The sequence below is a fragment of the Myxine glutinosa genome, chromosome 4 (assembly GCF_964187855.1).
Source record: "Myxine glutinosa chromosome 4, kmMyxGlut1.1, whole genome shotgun sequence".
Taxonomy (NCBI): domain Eukaryota; kingdom Metazoa; phylum Chordata; class Myxini; order Myxiniformes; family Myxinidae; genus Myxine; species Myxine glutinosa.
The window spans coordinates 42,504,328-42,525,234 of NC_136264.1; the positions used below are offsets into that span (position 1 = coordinate 42,504,328).

Genomic DNA, 20,907 nt, shown 5'->3' on the forward strand with positions numbered 1-20,907 from the left:
AAGCCAGTCGCCGACTGGGCATCCTCCGTCGTGCGAAGTTCTTCCTTGGCACACCTGAGCGAGTGAGCTCCTCACCACATACAAGGCTTTCATCCGCAGCTCAATGGAATACTGTTCCCCCCTCTGGGCTGGTGCTCCTACCTCACACCTAGCTCGGCTTCACGCTGTTGAAACCAAAGCTTTCAGAATCATTGGAATCTCCTGCGATGAAGTTAACTCCGAGGGCCTTTCACTCACTCACCGCAGGCAGGTTGGTGGTCTTTCTGTCTTCTACCGACTCCTCTCCGGCCTTGCTCCCCCAGCTCTCTCTGTGCTCTGTCCCCCCCAATATTACTTCCAGGTCGCACAAGATCTGCCTGCAACCCTCTTATGGTTAAACTGCCAAAATCAAGGCTCTCTGCTCACCTTCACTCTTTCATTCCCCTTTTCTCCCGCCTCTGGAACAAACTCCCCCACTCCCTTCAATCCCACTCCTCCCTCCAGGTCTTTAAAACAGCTGTTCACCACCATCTCTTATCTTCCCCCATCCAAAACCTTGATCTTTTCGACCCATCGCTAATTCACCCCAGATACATTTTTTTTTTCTTCCTGAAATTCCAACTTCTTTCCTGGAAGTCCTTGTAGTGTTCATATGTTTTATACCTCTCCCACCTCCCCCAAAGCCCTCCCCCTCCCACATTTCTCCCGTTGTCCCTGCTCTCAAATGTTGTGTTTGTGTCCTTCCCACTCTTACCCCATCTTGTCTGCCGCTCCCCTTATTTTTTGTGTTTTGTGTGTCGGTTTGACTTTTTGTGTGATTAATGTTAGCTCTTTCACGAGCCTCGATCTTGTATACAAAAAAAAGAAAAAAGAAAAAAAAAAGGTCAGAGTCATTAACAGGTTTTCATTGCAGCGATAACCGAAGAACGGCTGAAGGGAACTAAGTCAAACTTGGTACAGGTAATGTATGATGATGTAAAGGTTAACTGATTCGATTTTGGGGTCCAGTGGGCAAAGGTGAAAGGTCAGAGGTCATGTCAGGTAAACATGCAATAACTTGTGAACAGCTGAAGGGATTTAAATCAAACTTGGTACAAGTAATGTATGATGATGTAAAGGTTAACTGATTAGATTCTGGGGTCCCGTGGTCAAAGGTCAGAGGTCATGTCAGGTAAAAAGGCGATAACTTGTGAACAGCTGAAGGGATTTAAATCAAACTTGGGACAAGTATGTATAATGATGTAAAGGTTAACTGATTAGATTTTGGGGTCCCGTGGTCAAAGGTCAGAGGTCATGTCAGGTAAAAATGCGATAACTTGTGAACAGCTGAAGGGATTTAAATCAAACTGGGTACAAGTATGTATAATGATGTAAAGGTTAACTTATTAGATTTTGGGTTCCCGTGGTCAAAGGTTAACGGTCAGAGGTCATGTCAGGTAAAAATGCGATAACTTGTGAACAGCTGAAGGGATTTAAATCAAACTGGGTACAAGTATGTATAATGATGTAAAGGTTAACCGATTAGATTTTGGGTTCCCGTGGTCAAAGGTTAAAGGTCAGAGGTCACGTCAGGTAAAAATGCGATAACTTGTGAACAGCTGAAGGGATTTAAATCAAACTTGGTACAAGGATGTATAATGATGTAAAAATGTGGGAGGCGGCATATCGGTCTACGTCGCGGTGTCAAAGAGTGCGGTTCTATAGTTTGAATCTCTTTTACAGCTTCTGGAGTTGCTTTGTCTTAATTTTTTACCGTTGGTGACATTTTAAATTTTGAACTCGTATTCCTACTCTTCTTTGCAAAGCGCTCCGAGATGTTATTAAGAATAAAACGCACTTCATAAGAAATATGTGTATGTTTATAATAAATGTTTCATTGAAATTTTATTTAGTGCTCCTCCCACATTACCTATAGCTCCTCCCTCTCCCCATTGACCCTCCCAGATTACCTATAGCTCCTCCCACTGCCCATTGACCCTCCCATATTAACTAGCTCCTCCCACTCCCCAATGTCCCTTCTCTCCAGCAGTGCTCCTCCCATTCCAAAATTCCACGCCCATCTCTTCAACTGTCTTCCCATTTTGCATTCTCCATTGCATTTGGCAAAAGCTCATTATTTCCCACACAATCCATTTTTCCTCGTCCTATTCAACCCACAGTCTACCTCACACTAAATATTTTCCTCTCTCTTCAGTCCTGGCTCCATCACTGAGCTGTCCTCTTCCCGCGTTGCTCCGCCCACCTCACATAGCCCCACCCCTGTATGATTTTCCGTCCCGCCCACTATCCCTGCCCTACCCTTTCGCTGGTCTTCCTGTCCCTCATTGAACGCCTCGTTGCTGGTGATGGGGCTGCAGGCGAGCTGTCCAGGTACAGACACGTCGCCCAACGCTGTCCCGTCTAACTGCCCAATTCTGTCCACTACCTGGCTGTGCGTGTCCGCAAGGCGCGCGCTTTGTGCACATTTCCGAGGCTCGCTCTTTTTCCTCTGCATTCTTTACTCACTCACATTCTTCGAGCTGATATTTCACTCTGTGCTTTCCTCAGCCGGCTTTGTACATGTCCCGAGGTTGTCGTCTCTGTATTCATAACATCGCGGATGTTTTACTATACATGTTGATCCCAATATTCCACAGCGATTTCCACTTCCGGAATGAGATCCTTTTCAACTGTTAAGTTTAAGTATTTGATGCACAACAGGCTGTTTCCCGGTGAATGTGCTGTCATTTAATCGTGGGAATGTGCTGTGCTTTCATCCTGTAGCGTTCATCGATGCATGCGGACGTCCAAGGATTCGTGCGTGTTGCGTCATCACGCTCGACGTTTTGACGTATTCACGTGCACGTATTGATGTTTTTTTTTTTTGTTTTTTTTTTTTACTCCAAAGTTTTTAAAATATGTCCTCAACCCATCGAGTAGGCAGGCCTGTTGTTGGCTTCACGGTTAAGGTGGCTGGTTTGAGATCTTAGGGCCCTGAGTTGGAGCCCTTGTCATGCCGTTGAATTGACACCAGGTGGGTTGACTCAGCCTGTCATCCTTACGAGGTCAGCAAAATGAGTGCCAGATTACTGGTAATAGAGGGCATTGCCATGCCCCCAGAAAATGATGCAACCAGCAGCCACCGGCTGCGCACGCACCACCACCATCGGGCAGGCAAAAGATGTATCACCTTATGCGGACGTAAACACAATTGCCATGTACAACTACAGGGGTGTCTCTTTAATACGTCCGCAAAATGAGAGATGTCAAATTGAGAAAAAGAACGGGCAGGGAGGATTATCAGGAGAGGGAAAGAAGGATGTGGGAGCGAGGGAAGAGAGGGGAAATATTTTTGGTGCGAGATTGAATGGGGAAGTCCTGGAGGCTGGACAAGTGGACCAGTGGTCAACAAACATCCCGCCTCGTCTGATTTTGCTGTAATTTGACACACGACGTTGCTACGACAACACACACAAGTGTGCATATTTCAGCCTAACCGGGCCATGGCGTTCAATGGGTCAAACTCCCTCACTCAGATGAGCCTCGAAGCATGCTGGATACACACTATCCACCATGTGCATGCCACAAGCGTTTCATTTTCGAGATTTGATGAATACACACTTTTGTAGAACGATTTTACGCTACGTTTGTATCAAAATCCCACGAGACCATTGCATGGGATCCATTTAAAAGATGGAGGTTTGTGCCATTGGCCTCTGGTGATCTCTTCATCCTTCTTTCCTCGTCGATCTCTCTCTCCCCAACTTTGGCTGATTGAGTGCAGTAGTTTCACTGAAGCCACACACTATGTGTAATAATGTGGGGTTGTCTTCATTGAAGCCACAGATGTGGATTTATTTATTTACTTAATATATCCTGAGGTCAAGGCTCATGTAAAAGCAAGCTCTTATGATGATGATGATGATGATGATGGCAATGTTGAGTTGCTGGAAACTGCAAATAATTGATTCCTGCGTGAATATTCACGAGGTTTTTTTTCGGTTTTTAATGCAGTAAAATCTTGCTGTCCGCAGGGGTTACATTCGTGCAAACCTCCGCGAATGGCGAAATCGCGAATGGCGAAAGTTTCTAACATGTGAGTCAAGGACATACTTCCAGTCTCACAAAATTTAAGTTCAAAAACATAAATAGCTTAAAAATAAGACATTTGAATAGAAAATAAGAATAATTGAGTAAAATAAGATCAAACAAGTACAGATACATTCAAAGTACACCGCCCCCATGCCAAATAAATAAATATCCTACAGCCCGGTATTGCCGGGGCGCCTTCGGTGCCCAGCGATACCGCCGTCCAGCACATAGAGACGGCATTGGGAAGGAGAGGTGTACAATAATTGATTGATTAATTGTGTAATTGAAATCAATAAATAACAATCGGAAAATAATTTCTTCATCAATTGGCTAATTATGTTTCATGAACCACCAGTGTTTCATCCAAAGCTATAACTTTTTGAAAATTAAATCAATTGATCAAAAATTAAATAAATAAATAATTAATCAATAAATAATAAATAGATTAATTAATTAATCAATAAATCAAAAATATCCTTTATAGCTACATCACTTGGTCACTGTCATGTCTGAATATCAGCTTCCTAGCTCAAAAGGTGTCTCAGATATTGCCCAGATGAGAAAGAAAATAAATAAATGATTTATAATGAAAATAAATAAATAATAATTGTAAAATAATTCAATTATGAATCAATTGGCTAATAGAATACCGAAACCACCACTGTTTCATCCGAATCTGTAATTCATTAACTGTCAATAATAGAATAATTAAATAATTAATCGATAAATTGATTAATAAGTAAATCAAAATATCCTTTATAGCCATATCACGTGGTCATTGTCGTGTCCAAATATCTGCTTCCGAGCTCAAATGGTTCCTGAGATAATGCCCAGAAGAGAAAGGAAATAAATAGGTACTTAATTAATCGATAATAATTAAGTAACTTATCAATTAATTGATTAATCAAAAAACAAACTAGAACGCCACTCAGTAGAGCGCATACTCCCGCCGTGGGTGGCCGCTGCTGAGCCCTGTCTTCCAATGGTAAAAAATCCTTCAAAATATTCCAGGATCCGGAATAATATTCTGGGTTTCACCAAAAACTAATAAATTCTTCCTTATCCCAAGGGCAATCACCCCACCAACTTTCATCCAAATCCGTTCAGAACTTTTCCAGATATCTTGTTCACAAACACACGAACATACGAACGCACACACACACACACACACACACACGATCGAATGCATTACTCCCTGGCAGGAGTAAAAATACCTTTTTTTTGCCAAAGCACCTACGCACTATTGTGCCGAAATTTCAGCTTCCTAGCTCAAAAGATGGCCGATATATCGCCTGGACAAACAAGAAAAAAAACAACCAGAGTGAAAACTGTGTACCCCCTTTCAGCGCACGTCATTGCCGGGCCACCTTTGGTGCCCGGAAATGACGTCATGCAGCGCCTGGAGATGGCATAGGAAAGGAGCGGTGTATAATAAGGAATACTTACCATCAATAAGAAAGCTTTTCTGCTTGGAGTACCTGGACAGTACAGTACAGTTTTGTGATAGTTGTTGGGTAGCCCCGGTCAGTTCTGCTTGAACAGGCCCACAGCATGGCGGAGATTGCCAATCGATCTCCCAGGAGTGACCCACAGATCCCACACATCTATTATGATGTGCTCTTGCCTTAGTGGAGACATGACCGAGCAGTCTTCCATAAATTTTTTGTTGTTGTGTGTGGAGCGGCCTGGCAGAGGTTGCAGGTGTCTGCAGCGGCATCCCCGATAGGCATTCCCAATGCAAGTATGCAACAGAACAAAAGGAACATGGGGTTCTTCTTCTTCATCGAAAGCTATCATGCTTCTTTTTCTTCAGAAATATTATTTTGTTCCTTTCTACTGTTCTTTCTGTTCTGTTGCATCCTCATCGAAAATGTTAAAAATTTGAAAGTGTTAAAAAAACTTGCGAAACTGAAAGAGTTTAAGGGGGGAGGAGTTCACCTGTTCCGCCGATACGTGGAAATATATCGGCGCAGAAGGAGAGAAAGGGTGTCCAAAAGTTAAGTATCCGTATACGCGAAATCGCAGACCATGCACGTGCGGGCAGTGAGGTTTTACTGCACTCTTTGCCAAAACATCTTTATAAGTTACTTACTAATATAATGAGGTTTTGAAAAAATCGTAAACTTTGGAACACTGACATACAATGTTTGGAGTTTATTGTTTTACTAGCAAAAGTACCCGGCGTTGCCAGGAAACACAGAGTCGCTTTGAGTTTGTGATGGGAATATTAAGAGGGGGAGGTGAATGGGGGAGGGGGAGGTGAATGGGGGAGGGGGAGGTGAATGGGGGAGGGGGAGGTGAATGGGGGAGGTTGAGGGGAATGGGGGAGGTTGAGGGAGGGAAGGATGAGGAGGTGAGAGGGGAGGGGGAGTGCATGTGAGGGAGGAGAGAAAGTGAGAGAGAGGGAGGGGGAGTGCATGTGAGGGAGGAGAGAAAGTGAGAGAGAGGGAGGGGTAGGGAATAGAGAGAGCGGATGGAGAAGATGGAAGGGGGAGGGAGGGGGAGGGGACAGAGAAAGGACGGTGGGGGGGGGGGGGGGGGGGGCGAGAGCTAAGCCTCACCACAAGTCGCTATACTGTACACTCTGGGAGGGTGCGGTTGTAGGAGGCGGGGGGTGGGGGGGGGGGGCGAGAGCTAAGCCTCACCACAAGTCGCTATACTGTACACTCTGGGAGGGTGCGGTTGTAGGAGGCGGGGAGTGGGAGCGAGGAAAGGAGAGAGAAAGAGAGAGGAGGGGTGGGAGAGCGAGGGCCGAGGATGATGAGGAGGAGGGAGATAGAGAGAGGGGGGAAGAGGACAGAGTGAGGAGGGGGCGGAAAGAGTGAGAGAAGAGATGGGAGGGTCGGGGAGGGAGGGCTGAGGATGATGAGGCGGAGGGAGGTAGAGAGAGGAGGGAAGAGGACAGAGTGAGGAGGGGGAGGAAAGAGTGAGAGAAAAGAGAGGGGGAGGAACAGGAGAGGGGAAGAGAAGGCAGCGTGAGGAGAGGGGAAGGCAGCATGACGGGAGGGGAAGGCAGCAAGAAGGGAGGAGAAGGCAGCGTGAGGAGAAGAGAAGGCAGGGTGAGGAGAGGGGAAGGCAGGGGAGGGGAAGGAAGCAAAGGCAGATTGAGGGGAGGGGAAGGCAGCAAGACCGGGGGGAGTGGGGGAGGAGGGTGGATGCAGGATGAAGGGAGGGGAAGGCTGTAAGAAGGGTGGGGAAGGCAGTAAGAAGGGAGGGGAAGGCAGCAAGAGGGGAGGGGAAGGCAGATTGAGGGGAAGGAAGCAAAGGCAGATTGAGGGGAGGGGAAGGCAGCAAGACCGGGGGGAGTGGGGGAGGAGGGTGGATGCAGCATGACGGGAGGGGAAGGCAGCAACAAGGGAGGGGAAGGCAGCAAGAGGGGAGGGGAAGGCAGCGAGAGGGGAGGGGAAGGAAGCAAAGGCAGATTGAGGTTGAGGGGAAGGCAGCAAGAGGGGAGGGGAAGGAAGCAAAGGCAGATTGAGGGGAGGGGAAGGAAGCAAGACTGGGGGGGGGGGGGGAGGGAGTGGGGGAGGAGGGTGGAGGCAGCATGAAGGGAGGAGAGGCAGTAATAAGGGAGGGGAAGGCAGCAAGAGGGGAGGAGAAGGAAGCAAAGACCGATTGAGGGGAGGGGAAGGCAGCAAAGACAGATTGAGGGGAGGGGAAGGCAGCAAGACTGGGGAGGAGTGGGGGAGGAGGGTGGATGCAGCATGAAGGGAGGGGAAGGCAGTAAGAAGGGATGGGAAGGCAGCAAGAGGGGAGGGGAAGGAAGCAAAAGCAGATTGAGGGGAGGGGAAGGCAGCAAGACGGGAGGTTTGAGGGTGGTGGGGGAGGAGGGTGGAGGCAGCATGAGGGGAGGGGAAGGCAGTGTGAGGGGAGGGGAAGGCAGCTCACGGGGAGGGGAAGGCAGCATGAGGGGTGCGGTTGGAAGTGAAGGCAGGATGAGGGGAGGGGAAGGAAGTGAAGACGGTGAGAGGGGAGCAGAAGGAAGCAAATGCAGTGAGAGGGGAGAGGAATGAAGCGAAGATAGCAAGAGGGGAGGGAAAAGAAGCGAAAGGGGAAGGGAAGGCAGTGCCACAGAATATGAGGGTTTGGCAATCTTAGCAACAGGCACAAAAGAACAAACAAAATAATTGATAAAGGATAAAATTAATTATAAATATTTAACTGTCTCCGTGCATCTCTGGACATCCCGTTAAAACTTTGTTAAAAACAAACAAACAAAAACAAAACACCTTTAGAGGCCATTTTTTCCCTGCAAAGAGGGGGTTGGCCTTTTTCGGGCACCGTGGTTGTTGTTTTTGTTGGTCCCCTTTTTGAAGCAATGTTTTACGGCCGGATGCCCTTCCTGCCGCCAACCCTTTTTGTCGCCTTTTACGACAAACAGGGAATTACCAGTGAACTGGTACTCAATTAGCCGACCTCAGAAGGATGACAGGCTGAGTCAACCCCCCTGGCGTTAATTCAGCGATCCACCGGGATTCAAACCCAGGATCCTAGGATCCCAAGCCGGCATCCTAGCCGCTAGCCCAACACCAGGCTCTAACAATCATCAACACCATCAACACCGCCATAAAACTTTATTGTTAAGTTAAATAAAAAAAACGAACCCTATTCTAACAGAGCAGAAGGAGGGAAGACAGCCTTGCCTAAATAAATAAATATATACACTTAGTGATAAGAATCGCTAATGTTGGTAAACTGTTCCGATTTCACTCAAGATTTTGATACTTATTTAGTCAACAGGATGCGATACTCAAATCAGAATCCAGATTTTGATTGTATGCTTTAATTAGTCCATGAGAGGCCATCGTGGTTGTAAGGCAAGGCACGTTTCAATAGTCCAAAACAAAATGGTGGCTTGGGAACCCAGTGATGTGGCATAGGGCTTACCAAAATGGCAGAGCGCCATTTTGATAGGTTTTTTTTAAATTTTTTTAACGAGCACCTCGGTAATCATATTCAAAAAGGGTGTTTAAACACACCTAAACGACCAGGTTTCATTCATGCAATCTACTGGAGGTCGAGTAGTATGCATGCAAAGTTTGGGGCCGCTAGGTTTCATGGTTTTGGAGTTATGGAGGAGACCCCACACACAAACACACACACACACACACACACACACACACACACACACACACACACACACACACACACACAACACACACACACACACACACACACACACACACACACACACACACACCCTTTAATTATTATGCATTTGTTGATTTTAATATTCTGCTTGTAAGGCTCCTGTAAGAGCTGTCGCACAGAAATCATGGACATACACACCAGAAGATTTGATGTGAGACAAACATGGCTGATCACCATCAGGGACTAACCTCCCCACCACACTGCGGGGGGCCAGTGACGCCATGTTGTGACGTCGGTTTTCTCCCAGCAATGAGCGAGGCAATTAAGGAGATATGTCCTCATGCCAACCCATGGGGTTTATATTTGCTCAATTTTTTAAATGCTGAGCACCAAGCAAGGAAGCAGCACGCACCATTTTAAATTTCCTTGGTGTGACTCGGCCAGCGTCAGAATCGAACCTCCGGCCTCCCAGATTCGAAGCACATTCTCTAACCACAATGCAACGCCATTTTTCTGGAGGAGCAACAATTTGTAAACGTAACGATTGTGCGGTATGAGAGACTGTCATGTTTCTTATCAAGGTGATCGAGAGGGACAACTTGAGCTGACCTCGGCTGACCTATCCTTTCATTACTGCGTATGATGTGATATTTATGTTTTCGAACTATTATGAAATCTCTGCTCAATGCAAGGCTAGTAGAAGCCAGAGAGTTAACTCTTTGCTATCTGGCCATCTCTTGTGCTGCTAATTTTAAACCCGTGTTGTTGAGCCATTCATTTCCTGATTCAGCAGGCAATATTTCCCACATCGAATGGATGACAAGAAAATGATCCAGCCATATAGCTGTGTAGGATTTGATGCACCCACGTACCATTTGTCTGCATACATTGCACGTTTTTACAGCCAGTTAAAAGGGCCAAATCATGCTACTCTTGGCCATCTTTGCGACATGTCATTGCACAGAACTGGGAATCAGCTTCTTTTGTTTCTTATTTGTGCACAAGTTTTTGTAGACTTGCTAGAGTACTGTCCATCGGCTGATTTTTCCTTTTTTGCCTCAAGATTATGGACTGGCAGGATAGCTTTGAGTTATGCGCTGCTGCCTTTGAGTTGGCTAGCCTGGGTTGGAATCTCCACTCGGCTCTAAAGCCTCACCCTGGTGTTTCGCAGGCAGGCGAAGCATCAAAGTGGGCACCGTCCATAGGAAGGAGCTGCAGTTTGAGGACCTGTCTGCTCGTGATGGTCGTTGGTGGACGATAAAGATGATAAAGATGATAAAGATATAAAAGACCAACCTTCTGACCTGTTCCATGATATGTGAGAGGAGGTGATTGTATTAGGTGTTGGTAGTTTGGTTTTGATTGGCGATTACTTCATTTTATATCTTTTGTCCCCATTTTTTTTTTGCACATTTCTATCCCGTGTTAACCCATTTGTAGTCATTGCCTTTTCGTAAGGCCCATGACTACCCGAGGCTGGTTTTACCCACACTATTTCTGCTCTGCCTTCCAGACTCCCACAGCTGATTTACACATTTGTTTTAATCTAATCGGTCTGTACGTGTTTTTTTTTCCTTTTCTTCCATTGTTAGGCCAGTGTGGTTGGAACTTTGCGGTTGTTTATTTTTCCCCCTTCCTTCTATTTTGCGGTGTTGGGAGGCTTCTGTGTACCCACGAGTCTGGTGAATATGGCAAATGCTGTTTATTTTGTGTACCTCGGGCAAAAGCTGTAATTAAGTAAACTTCCTTTTTTTTTATTCCACGTTTTCCGATCACTGCACTTGGATAATTAACTTCCAGTCTTCTTGGGTTGTGTTTTTTACTAATATCTCAGGCTCATCGGGAAGCTTCTAACATAGATTGCATTCAGGATGAGCATACTTGGAGATTGTATAGCCATGTGCTGTTTTCTGATAACATATATTTTGATAGTAGCCAACTGAATAATATAGATTATACACCCACACACTCTCCAGTTACATTGGCTTGCCAAATTAGTCATACCCTGGCCTCAAACAATAATACTACATTTAGATGAATTATGAATTATATAGAAACAATTTTTCCAAAATGAACATTTTTATTCATAAATTAAGAGATCAAACGAAACAATTATATTTGAAGGAGTTTACGTGTCAGGAAAAACTGCAAAAAACATGTACAAATCAAAATTCACTGGTTGCAAAAGTATTCAGCCCTCGGTCAGTTCTTGGTGGAAGCACCTTTTGCAGCAATGACTGCTGGGAGTCTTTTTGGTCGGTCTCCACCAGCTTTGCACAGTCAGATGGTGAAATCTTTGCTCATTCTTCAGGTTAAAATTGCTCCAGTTCTGACAAGTCTGACGGGGATTGTCTATCGACTGCAATCTTCAAGTCTTGCTATAAATGTTCAATTGTGTTCAAGTCAGGACTTTGACTGGGCCATTCATGAACATTTATTTTCTTCTTATTGCAGCGCTGCAGTGTGGCTTTAGCTTTGTGCTTCGGATCATTGTCCTGTTGAAATGTGAACCTTCTACCCAGTTTCAGATTCAAGCAGGTTTTCTTCGATTCTCCTGTACTTTGCACCGTCCATTGTCCCTTCTATCCTGACAAGCGGGTCAGTCCCTACTGATGAAAAGCAGCCTCAAAACATGATGCTGCCACCACCATGCTTAACAGCACGGATTGTGTTGACTGAGTGATGTGCAGCGTTAGGCTTGCACCAGATGCAATGCTTTGAATTTAGACCAAAAAGTTTAATTTTTGTCTCATTTGACCTCACCTTCTCACCACATTCCTGCAGTATCATTAAGAAGCTTTTTCACAAACTCCATACAAGCTTTTAGATGTGTCTTTTCCAGTAATGGCTTATTTATTGCCACCTGTCCATGAAGGCCAGTTTAGTGAAGGGAACGGGATATTGTTAATTGATGAACACTGACCCCCATCTCGGACATAGAGCCTTGCAGATCTTTCAACTTCGTTGTTGGATTTATAGCGACATCCCAAACCAGTTTCCTACTTCCTGGTTGCCGAGTTTGGATGGGAAACCTGATCTTGTTGAGTCTGGGTAGTATGATACGTCTTCCACTTTGTAATGATGGATTTCTCCGTACTTAAAGGGATAATGAGTGACATTAAACCTCTTCTTGTGAAACTGCCAAAATCAAGACTCTCTGCTCACCTTCACACTTTCATTCTTATTTTCTCCCACCTGTGGAACAAACTCCCTCACTCTCTTCAATCCCACTCCTCCCTCCGGGTCTTTAAAACAGCTGTTCACCAGCATCTCTTATCTTCCCCTATCCAAAACCTTTATCTTTTCTACCCCCGTTAATTTCACTCCAATCCACTTTTTTGAAATACCGACTTCTTTCTTTGAAGTCCTAGCAGTGTCCATGTGTTTTATACCTTTCCCACCCCCCCCCCCCCCCTTCCCATGCCTCCTCACCCCAAGCCCTCTCCCTCCCACAGATCTCCCGATGTCGCTGTTCTCTACTGTTGCACTTGTGTGCTTTCCTCTCTCTCCCCATCTTGTCTCCCGCTCCCTTTATTATATATATTTTTATGTGTCCGTTTGTTTTTTTGGTGATTAATGTTAGCTCTTTCATGAGCCTCGATCTTGTATACAAAACAAAAAAAAATATTGAGATCTTCTTATGACCCTCTCCCGAACGGTGCTTCTCCACCACTTTATGTTTGACTTCATTGGAAAGCTCCTTGGTCTTCATGTTTGCTTGTTTCACCTTAAAACTCCCTAGATAAGTGTTGAAGCTTAATTTTTAAGTCAAACCACTGATTACTTCTAAGTTAAACCTATTACACTTACTTTGTGACCTTTCAAATAAATAATTTGAAGTGGTTAAGTGCACACACACACACACACACACACACACACACACACACACACACACACACACACACACACACACACACACACACACACACACACACACACACACACACACACACACACACACGTCAAGGCTTAACTTTCAATTCATGACTCAACTCGACTCCAGATCTGCATATTTTTTTCTTCTGATTTCTTAAGTGTAAGGTTAGAGCACATGTTTGCGAAGAGTTGTTTCAAAAAAAAAAAAAGTCATAATCTTAATCTCATAATTATTCATCAATACATATACAGTAATTCGAGTCTGCTTATGTTCATGCCTGTCATAAACTGAACCAAAAGTTCCAAAACGTATTGACATTGTGTGAAAATGTGAGTATTTACAAGATCTTTTCATCATCAAGTATTTTGGTTAACATTCTTAATGTCCCATTTGACAGCAAAGAGAACATATATTGATTTAGTATTGTGGTTTGGGGGAGGATAAATTGGTAAAAATCAAACCGGGTCAAAGGTAGAGAATGGATGATTGGAGGAGAAAGGGATGAGGATAGGGGGAATTGAAGAAGGAGGTTTGGGGACAGTGAGGGAGGGGATGGAGTTATAGGAGTTATGGGAGGATGCGGGAAGGGGAATGTATATTGCACATTGTAGATTTTTGTCAAAAATTCTCCTTGTTGAGTACATTTATAGATATATCCCCAAAGCAACTCAAATTTTAAAATACTAGGGCATGCCCGTACTATATCTATATCTAAAATTATATCCCCCCCCTCTATTTACATGAAATGGTTTGGTCCAAAGCGAACGGCTTGCGAGTACGGTGACAATCCCCCCCCTCTATTTACATGCAATGGTTTGGTCCAAAGCGAACGGCTTCCGGAGTTTGGTAAAGAAATCGCCATCGCGTGCACAAACGCGCAGGAAAGCGAATGAATCGCAAATTCGGTTTTATTAGTTTTAAAACATAGTTTAACGCCAACATAGTTTGCAAACGTGAAATAAATGAATACGCTCTCAAATGTGCCATCCGAGGCAGAGTGTGCCCGCCACGTTCGGCACACGCGATCGTTCGCTGCTCTCTGATTGGTTGAATCGTTTTTTGGACATAGCTCGGTAAGTAATTGTCCGATTAATATGAAACCTTGAAAAGGCACATCCTCGGGTCCCCAGCAATATACCTGGCAAGTTAAAAGTATATCGGACCCGTGGTTGTCGAGAAACAGCGGTCACAGACAAACAAACGTACAGACGTACAGACGTACAGACAGAGATTACTGGAATTATAGATAGATGGTATGTTTTTAACATAGGAAGTGTAAATACCACATCAACGAAACTATCTAGTGATGATCGTTTTTCTGAAGTTTGACATTTGCTTTGCTGTTATTATATGAACTAATAGACCGTCACTGATAACAGCATTACAGAGACACACTTCTGTTGTTTTTGTCTGTTGGGGCCAAATTATTATTGCTACTAGCATCGGCACTTCTGCCCTCCGGCCCACTTGACAGCATTTGACCCTCCGGCACTCCTGGCTGAAGTGCTCATCTCGGCCCACTCTAGGTCAGCAATTTAAAGTGGTGATATTTCCACAAAGTGCTACTTCTGGAACACACTGTGAATTTTGAAAAAAATTGGGATATATTGTAACCATGTTTGGCCTTGCTGGACCACATTGTAGAGTTTTTGTTATGTAAAATGCCAAGTGATCAATTTTGAAGTTTTTGTCATGTATATAACGCCGTTGCAGCGTTTCTTACAAAAAATGTACGATTTATATGGCAAAGCAATGTCATAAAACTTTTTTGGTTTTGTTGAATGGCAAATTGGAAGGACTTGTCGGTGGGCTGTATTGTAATGGTGGATATTATCACCGTTTTGTGTGATCCTGCGGTCGTCGTTTGTTGATGTTACATACAATTAAATGTATTATACAAATTGTTCATCCCTTTATTTGGGTAGTGTAAATTGGCAACAGTGTGCTGCCTCGATCGTGAAATACAAATAACCCGGCTTACACGTATATGAAGCAAAAACATGCCTCCTGCTTATGTGCAGATATAATGCATCGTGGTTGTACTGTTCGGATAGATTGCAATTGTCATTGGGCTGAGGGGTGTGTTCAGCGACTAAGTTTTTTTTTTTTTTTTTTTTTTTTAATTATAGAGCGCTCACCAAGTTGCTTAAGCACTCAAGCAAGCACTCCATTCAAAATTATTTATAACAGTGGTTCTTAACCTTTTAAAGTTCCCGTACCCCTTGAGTTTTCGTAAAATTTTCCCGTACCCCCTGTCAAAAATGACTTGAAACTACAATAATAGATTAATAAAGCTTCTTTTATTTTCACATTAAAAAAACACATTTATGGAAACAATAATCATAATGCATAGTGTTTGCTGAAAAGTCACTTTGTTGAAGTAATTTACAGTACAATAATAACTTTTGTAGAAAAACGTACCACACAGTACACACAGACACATTTCTAGTGGCTCTTTTGTTGTTGTTTTTCATCAATGATGATGCTGAAACGAGGTTCTTTCTTTGAAATAGCCACGCACATGTGGTCAGTTGCATCCAAACAGTTCCTGGCCTTTGTTTTCATGTGTAGGACTCAGGGGCGGATCCAGGGGGGGTGCAGGGGGTGCGCACCCCCCCCTTCGATCCAGGATGAGGGTGCAGGTGGTGCGAATCTGCTGAACTGTTGGACCAGGGAAGAACACAAGGAACTGCAGAAACCTCCAAGAACGCACGAAATGCCGTTTCTGACGATCAATTTTTTAAAATTTCCTGGGGGAGGACCCCCAGACCCCCCCGTTTTTTCCCCCTCCCAGCACTATAGTTTCATGCACCATCCCGTCTTGAAATTCCTGGATCTGTCCCTGAGGAGTGTTGAAAACCTGTCTCGCACGCATAGGTGGTCGCAAATGGCACAAGGATCTCCAGAGGTCTCTCTGCTAACTGTGGGAACGTTTTGAGTTGTGCACTCCAGAAGATGTCTCGCTGCATCGATTCAAACTCCATTCGGATTTTTTCATTGGCCTTCAGCTCAACAAGATCATCTTTCATTATATCACTGTCATCCATGGAATACAGGTTGAAAAGAAATGGATCCCGTATCCATCTCTGTGCAAATGAAACCTCTCCATGGTGAACGTATCCTTGGAAGGACTGAATCAGCACCTGAAAATGTTCCTTCACTTCAGTCACGATGGATAGGTCTTTTTCCGCATTAGCAGCCTCATCAAGTTTCGGAAAGTTTGCAAAATTTCCATTCTCAATGTGCTGCATCCAAATTGGAAGTTTTTGGATGAAGGCAGACACCTTTTCCTTGGCAGTGATCATGTTCATCCCTGTTCCTTGGATGCAGGTGTTCAAATCGTTGAGGTGTGAATATATCTGCCAGGTATGCCAAGCCTTCTTTTTTTACCATTTTTAAAAAACCATTTGAGATGTATATGCCATTTTAAACCTTCTTTTTTTTCTTTAAATACTGTTATATCCTTATTTTTTTATTGAAATGTATTTTGGGGCGGCGTGTCTCGTACCCCCAGCTTGGAGGTTTCGTACCCCCAGTAGGTACAGGTACCCCTGGTTAAGAACCTATGGTTTGTAAGGATGCTAGCTAACCACAGCGGCTGGTTTGTCAAATGTTAGCTACAGCACCTTCAGAAAGTATTCACACCCCTTGACGTTTTCAGATTTTTTTGTGTTATAGCCTGAATTTAAAATGGATTAAATTGAGATATTTTTTCTCACTGATCTACACCCTGTCAAACTGGAATTTTAAAAAGAAATCTTTTGCAAATTAATCGAAAATGAAAAGCTGAAATGTATTTTGTCAATAAGTATTCAACCCCTTTGCTATGGCACTCCAAATTGAGCTCAGGTGCATCCTATTTCCTTTGATCATCCTTGAGATGTCTCTACAACCTGATTGGAGTCCACCTGTGGCCATTTCAATTGATTGGACATGATTGAAAAAGAAACACACCTTTCTATATGAGGTCCCACAGTTGAGAGTCAATTTCAGAGCAGAAACTCTTTGGCTGAGATGAAGAACTTGCCAGAAGGACAACAGTCTCTGCAGCACTTCACAAATCTAGGCTTTATGCGAGAGTGGCCAGACTGAAGTCAGTCCTGAGAAAAAGCCACACTAGCATACCCAAGAAGACTCAAAGCTGTAATTGATACAAAAGGCACTTCTACAAAGTATTGCCTCAGTGGGATGGGGCTGAATACTTCTGTAAATTAGATATTTCTGGATTTAATTTTCAATTCTTTGTAAAGATTTTAAAAAACACATTTTCACTTAGTCATTATGGACTATTTTGTGTAGATCAGTACCAAAAACATCTTAAAGTGAGTCTGTAACACTACAAAATGTGAAAAAACATCAAGGGGTGTGAATACTTTCTGAATGTGCACTGTTGCTGCTTGGTAACTGAATACCCCAAGATTGTTGCTTGGGGTATGTTCCATTACCAATAAGCTTGGTATCGCTTGCCAAGCCAGTCGTTCCTTATTAACTGTTTTTATGGAGTGCTTGCATGAGTGCTTAAGCCACCCGGCGAGCGCTCTACAAGCTGCTTGGTGATGGTCCCCCCCCCCCCGACCCCCCCCAAAAACCCGGCTTACCTACAGGAAGCAAAAACGTGCTTACTGCAATATATATGCAATACATCGTGGTTATACAGCTCGGATAATTCAAATTGTGATTATGAGATTTCCAAAGCTGTCTTCGACTCAACAAAAAACCAACATGGCAGACGCAGGATTTTCTTCCAAACCATTGTGGGTGGAGTCAAGCCAGCTCTCCAGTCAATGGGTTTGAAGGCTTCTTATGCATGCAGCTTCATTATGTAAACCCTCCCCCCCCCCCCCCCCCCCAAAAAAATAAAAAATAAAAAAATTATACTAGCTTGGCTCGGCTCGCTACGCTCGCCTCACCAAGCGTCGATACTGAGGAACGGGCTTATTTTAACTGAGGCTAATGACTGTACCTGAGTTGTTGTGTTGTCATGATTTTCACCAATCATAATACAAACAATTACTTTGCACAAATGTATTTGTTGTGTTTGTGATATTACATTTTTATAGGAAATTTAGGTTGAAGATTTAGGTTGAATGTTTTTTTTTCAAGAAAGAACCCCTCCGCACATACATAGGGGAGGGGTAGGTGCAGACTGGAAGTTTGGGACGATTACACCTCACCACCACGAAATTAAAAACACCTCACCACCACGAGATTGAAAACACCTCACAGCCATGAAACACGTAATAAAAACACCTCACAGCCATAAAACACGTAATAAAAACACCTCACCACCACGAAATTAAAAACACCTCACAGCCATAAAACACGTAATAAAAGCACTTCAGCCATAAAACACATAATAAAAACACCTCACAGCCATAAAACACGGAATAAAAACACCACACAGCCATAAAACACGTAATAAAAACACCTCACCACAAAATTAAAAACACCTCACAGCCATAAAACATGTAATAAAAACACCTCACCACCACGAAATTAAAAACACCTCACAGCAATAAAACACGTAATAAAAACACCTCACCACCACGAAATTAAAAACACCTCACAGCCATAAAACACGTAATAAAAACACCTCACAGCCATAAAACACATAATAAAAACACCTCACAGCCATAAAACACGTAATAAAAACACCTCACCACCACAAAAATAAAACACCTCACAGCCCATAAAACACGTAATAAAAACACCTCACCACCACGAAATTAAAAACACCTCACCCATAAAACACGTAATAAAAACACCTCACAGCCATAAAACACGTAATAAAAACACCTCACCACCACGAAAGTAAAAACACCTCACAGCCATAAAACATGTAATAAAAACACCTCAGCCATAAAACACGTAATAAAAACACCTCACCACCACGAAAGTAAAAACACCTCACAGCCATAAAACACGTAATAAAAACACCTCACCACCACGAAAGTAAAAACACCTCACAGCCACGAAATTAAAAACACCTCACCACCACGTAATTATAAACACCTCACCACCACGTAATTATAAATACCTCACCACCAAGTAATTCAAAACACCTCACCACCACATAATTCAAAATACCTCACCACCACGTGATTCAAAACCACCACAACGTTATTAAAAACACTTCACAACCACGGAAACAAAAATTTTAGGAGTCGTTAAGTGACAACACAGACACTGCCCAGATGTGTCGATATATAGATAAATGACTGTACCCGAGTTGCCGTTTTGTCATGGTTTAAACCAATCATAATTCAAACAATTATTTTGCACAAATGTATTTGTAATATACGTGATATCACATTTTATAAACAATTGAAGTTGAAAAAAAAAAAATTTCCCCAATAGATTCCACAAAAAAAAAAATTGGAACATTTTTCAAAAAAAATAGCCTGAGGACCTACCGACGGGAGAGATATGTGCATACCAGAAGTTGGTACGATTTCACAAAAGTTTGAGAAAGTAGTTCAGTGACAAGACAACACAACACAACACAGACCCTGCACAGATATATATATATATATATATATACAGTCATGTGAAAAAGTAAGTACACCCCATGTAAAGTTTTGACTTTTTCAACATATTTCAACAATATTGATAGATAAAGGTGATATAATATAACAAATATCATGAAACATTTACATGTTGTAGTCCATTGTATAATTTAAATAAACATAAATGCAAATTTCGCATGTGGAAAAAGTAAGTACACCCTTGGCTCATGATATTTGTTATATTTTATCACCTTTATCTATCAATATTGTTGCAATGAAGATCAAATAGGTGTACGTATGTTGAAATATGTTGAAAAAGTCAACACTTTACATGGGGTGTACTTACTTTTTCACGTGACTGTATATATATTATATACGAGCAGAAGTACCCGGCATTGCCGGACGGGGGAGGGGAGGGGGGGAGGGGAGGGGGGAGGGGAGGGGAATGGGGGGGCGTGGAACGGGGGGGAGGGGGGAGGGGAATGGGGGGCGGGGAACGGGGGGGGAGGGGAATGGGGGGCGGGGAATGGGGGGGAGGGGGGAGGGGAACGGGGGGGGAGGGGAGAAGAGGGGGGAGGGGAGAAGAGGGGGGGATGGGGAGGGATGGAAGGGGTGGGAGGGGGGAGGGGGAGAGGGGAGAAGAGGGGGGGATGGGGAGGGTGAGGGATGGGAAAGGGGTGGGAGGGGGGAGGGGGAGGGGGAGAGGGGAGAAGAGGGGGGGATGGGGAGGGTGAGGGATGGGAAGGGGTGGGAGGGGGGAGGGGGAAGGGGAGGGGGGGAGAGGGGAGGGGTTGGGGGGAGGGGAGGGGCTGGGGGGGAGGGGAAGGGGTAAGGGGGGGAGGGGAAGGGGTAAGGGGGGGAGGGGAAGGGGTAAGGGGGAGGGGGAGGGGGAGGGAGGGGGGAAGGGGGAGGGGGGAGGTTACATTACACCGATTTACATTGGAAACTGCTGAAATATGTACGCAACTTCAACTTAGCATAGTTTAGTAAATACTCGAGATAAATCCATGCGGTAAAAGATTGCTGAGAGTTGCTAAGACCTACGACTTAGAAATCCCACCTGGACACACTTCAGGGGGCACTTTCAAAGGGGAGATGTGCTTAGTGTGGTATAGACACGATATTTGCATGCATCGGTTTCAAAAATCGAGCAAATATGGTAAATATTACTCACGTGAAACCAGGATCCGTCTCGGTGGTAGCCATGAGTGTGTAGATGTCACATGATCGGTCATGAAGAGTGGTTAAGTCCAAAATATGACATACCATGGCATAAAAACGATTTGCCCGCAAAGCATTGCACCGCAACGGCGGTCACAGAGTGCCATGCACAGCGTGACGTAAGTAGTGTGCGCAGCGCCCCTGGCGGAATTACCGGTCCCT

At 44.1% G+C, this 20,907-nt stretch overlaps 1 protein-coding gene across 2 annotated transcripts in view; it reads left to right on the forward strand.

Moving 5' to 3' along the window:
* The first annotated feature begins 2,268 nt into the window (after positions 1–2,268).
* PIK3CD (phosphatidylinositol-4,5-bisphosphate 3-kinase catalytic subunit delta) overlaps positions 2,269–20,907 on the forward strand; it is a 196,784-nt gene continuing 178,145 nt past the window's right edge. Inside the window, exon 1 of one of the 2 annotated variants that reach the window (XM_068112234.2) lies at positions 2,269–2,349. The gene's annotated coding sequence lies outside the window, so the exon portion shown is untranslated. The remainder of the gene's footprint in view (positions 2,350–20,907) is intronic. The other variant, XM_078775658.1, reaches the window with a different exon arrangement.